Raw genomic sequence first — 4,223 nt, 5'->3', positions numbered from 1 at the left:
AACCCAGGAGGCGGAGGTTGCGGTGAGCCGAGATCCTGCCATTGCACTCCAGCCTGGGTTACAAGAGTGAAACTCCGTCTCAAAAAAAAAAAAAAGAAAGATGTCCAAAAGATATCTCAAATTTCACATGTTCAGAACTAGCCTCTTGATTACTGCCCTCCATATTTCAGTTGCTCAGAACTAACATCCTTATCACCCTTGGGCCTCTCTCTCACTCCTCCATATCAAGCCATCAGTAAGTCCTGCTACTTCTGTGTTTCTATTTTCTGGATTAAGGTGGTGCATTGAACATATGCATATAATTTTGCATCCTCACAAATCTCACTAAGTTGCCGTAAAGGGAATTTTTTTTTAAAGGCAAACCATATGTACAGCGAGAACAAGAGAAAGAAAATTACAGCATGTCAGAAACTGAGGTCAGGCATGGTGGCTCATGCCTGTAATCCCAGCACTTTGGGAGGCCAAGGTGGGTGGATCACTTGAGCCCAGGAATTCCAGACCAGCCTGGGCAACATGGTAAAACTCTGTCTCTACAAAAATTACAAAAATTGGCTGGGCATGGTGGTGCACACCTGTTGTCTCAAGCTACTTGGAGGGCTGAGGCAGGAGGATCACCTGAGCCTTGGGAGGTGGAGGCTACAGTGAGCCGTGATCGTGCCACACTGCACACTCCAGCCTGGGCAACAGAGTGAGACGATGTCTCTCAAAAAAAGAAAAAGTGTGTCAGAAACTGAACAGAAAATAGACCAGTGATAACTGATGAAAGACTTTTGAAAAGTTAGGTCCCAGCTCATGCTTGTAATCTGAGCACTTTTGGAGACTGAGGTGGGAGGATCTCTTGCACCCAGGAGTTCAAGACCAGACTGGGCAATACAGTGAGACCTCATCTCTACAACAAAATATTTTTAAGAATTAGCAAAGTGTGATAGCTCACATATGCAATCCAAGCTACTTGGGAGGCTGAGCTGGAAGTTTCACTTGAGTCGGGGAGGCAGAGTTTGCAGTGAGCTGAGATCCTGGGATCCTGCCACTGCCTGGGTGACAGAGTGAGACACTGTTTCAAAAAAGAAAAAAGAAAGTTAAGTCCCAAATTGTCATTGCAGTATACTGAAAAGGTCTAGGAACTGACAGCACAGAATTCATCTACCACTAAGGATAAGAGGGTGGTTTTTTTAGAGAGAAAGTTAAAGTTTCAGAACCCACTCATTCCACTGTGTTCCTCCTTCAAATTGGCAGTGGTCTAGACTCTAGAAGTTTATTAAGTGGAAAGGTGTTTCTGGCCTGAGGGACTCCTGGCACAGGCAAGGAGGTGGGTAAAAACAAACGAAGTAAGGGACTGACACTAAAGGCTTAATGCAGATATCCGATATTGTAATATTTTTCTTGACTTGGATCCCAGCATTCCGGCATCAAGACACCTGTTTTCCAGCAGGGGGAATCTGATTAATTTTCTCCAGAGAAAATGCTTTCAAAGAGATGCTCGGCCAGGTGCAGTGGCTCATGCCTGTAATCCCAGCACTTTGGGAGGCTGAGGTGGTGGATCACTTGAGGTCGGGAGTTCTAGACCACCATGGGCAACATGGCGAAAATCCATCTCCACTAAAAATGCAAAAATTAGCTGGGTGTGGTGGCAGGTGCCTGCTATCCCAGCTACTTGGAAGGCTGAGGCAGAAGAATCACTTGAACCTGGGAAGTGGAGGTTGCAGTGAGCTGAGATTGAGCCACTGCTCTTTAACCTGGGTGACAGTGTGAGACACTGTCTCAGAGAGAGAGAGGGAGAGAGAGAGAGAGAGAGAGAGAGAGACAGACATGCCCATCATGGATTTCCAACAAACAGCCTACTCTGATTACCTTATGACAGTGGTTCTTAATGCGGGACAATCTTCTTGCCCAGGAGACATCTGGTGATGTCTGCAGACATTTTTCATGTTACAACTTGTGCATGATTGAGGTGGTTTCCACTGGCAGCTAGTGGGTAGATACTAAAACTGCCTTTGCAAAATTATAACTGAGGAAATAATACCAGTGAAAGAAATCAGACCTAACCAACTCTATCTTGCTTCTAACCCTTAAGCTGTCCTTGTTCATTCCTGGATGCAGGCTGAACCAACTTTGGGAAGGAATTCAGTTCATGGTTTGACTCTGAAACGAAATTGATAACAGACCTTTCCGGAAAAGATCCCCTTCTTGACTGGGGTCCAGTCTGCCTTTGTAGGACTAACAAATTCGCTACAAGATTAGAAATTATAGTTTAGGGGTCATGCAGCCTCTGACGCCAAGAGTCTGAACGTCTCTAAATTGCTCCTAGGGTAACATCACTAATGTAAAATGTAAGATCAGTGCTTGAGATATTCTGCAGACTCTGCACTCCATGGATCAGCTGACACCACCCAGACCCATAATATGGCTCAATTAGTTCTGCCATCCCACCCAGGAACAGAGACAGCAAGAAAACCTCACTTCGACCCACTATGATTCCATCTCCAACCTGACCAATCAGAACTTCCCACTTTCCAAGCCCTTACCTGCCAAATTATCTTTAAGAATTCTGATCCCCAAATGCTTGGGGAGACAGATTTGAGTACGTAGTAATAAAACTCCAGTCTCCCACACAGCTGGCTCTGTGTGAATTACTTTCTCCATTGCAAGCCCCTGTCTTGATAAATCAGCTCTGTCTAAGCAGCGGGCAAGGTGAAACGATTAGGCAGTTACAATACCAGCGGTGCTGCTCAACACCTTGCATTGCACACGGATCATAAGGATTCCTCAGAGGGCAGGAGAGGAAAGGATCCAGGAGAGAAAAGTTACTTCCTCTACTCAAAAAGGACAGGAAGCAGCCAGGACCAGGATCAGGAAGGGTTTGAGTCATTTCTCTCAACACCAAATATGCTTGCTATGGTTTGGCTATTTGGCCCTCAGGTTGAAATTTGCTCCCCAATGTTAGAGGCAGGGCCTGATGGGAGGTGTTTCGGTCACAGAGGTGGATCCCTCATGAATGGCCTGGTGCCCAATAATGAGTGTGTTCTTTCCCTTAGTTCCCAAGAGACCTGATTTTTTTTTTTTTTTTAAGACGGAGTCTCACTCTGTTGCCTAGGCTGGAGTGTACCGGCGTGATCTCAGTTCACTGCAACGTCCACCTTCCAGATTCAAGCAATTCTCCTGCCTCAGCCTCCTGAGTAGCTGGGATTGCAGACACCCACCACCACGCCTAGCTAATTTTTGTATTTTTAGTAGAGAAGGGGGTTTCACCATGTTGGGCAGTTTGGTCTTGAACTCCTGACCTCAGGTGATCCACCCGTCTTGGCCTCCCAAAGTGTGGGGATTACAGGCGTGAGGCATGGTGCCTGGCCTGTGTCTTGTTTTTTGAGACACAGTCTCACTCTTTTGCCCAGGCTGGAATGGCTCACTGCACTCCATCTAAAAAAAAAAAAAGGAAATGAGCTGGGAGTGCCTCCCAGGGGGCACAAGGAAGGCTGACAGCAAGCAGAGAAAGATTTCATCCTGGCTCAAGTGGAAGAGTTCACATTTTGAACGATGACTGAGGAATCCGACCTACCATCATGGTAGATTTAATCTCAGGAGCACAGAATTCAGCTGTGACCTGGAAGTCAGTCAAGCCAGGTGTGTAGCTCACATCTGTCGAGCACTTATTTAGTGCTCAACATTCTACTCTCAGTTCTTGGGAGAGAGGAATGTTACTGCCCTCCTTAGCCTAAATCCCCAAGTGGATTCTAATCACCTTCAGAATCAAGGCCAGTATTTTCCCCAGGGCTTTGACTTCATCTGTACCCAAATCTTGTGCTTTTACCTTTCACTTTTTACACTTAAACCACATTCACATTCCTTTAACTCCCTGAACGACCCATGCTTTTCCCTGATTCAGGGTCTTTGCATTATAAGCTTGTTCCTTGGAAACAAATACTCCTTCCCTTCCTTTTTTTTTTTTAATTTAATTGAATTTAATTTTTTTTAAGATGGGGTTTCACCATGTTGGTCAGGCTGGTCTTGTACTCCTGACCTCCGGTGACCCGCCCGCCTCGGCTTCCCAGAGTGCTGATGTTACAAGCATGAGCCACGGCGCCCGGCCACTTTTCCTTCCTTTAGCTATGACTTTCAGATTCCTCCCCAGGGAAATAAAGGGCGAGAAAGAAAGAAAAAACCTATGTCCACTCCTACCTACCCAATCACCCCATCCCAACCCTTCTCTCTCTCTCCCTCTTTCT

The sequence above is a fragment of the Cebus imitator genome, unplaced genomic scaffold (genome assembly GCF_001604975.1).
Source record: "Cebus imitator isolate Cc_AM_T3 unplaced genomic scaffold, Cebus_imitator-1.0 Scaffold63, whole genome shotgun sequence".
In the NCBI taxonomy this organism is placed as follows: domain Eukaryota; kingdom Metazoa; phylum Chordata; class Mammalia; order Primates; family Cebidae; genus Cebus; species Cebus imitator.
This window is presented reverse-complemented; position numbering follows the sequence as displayed.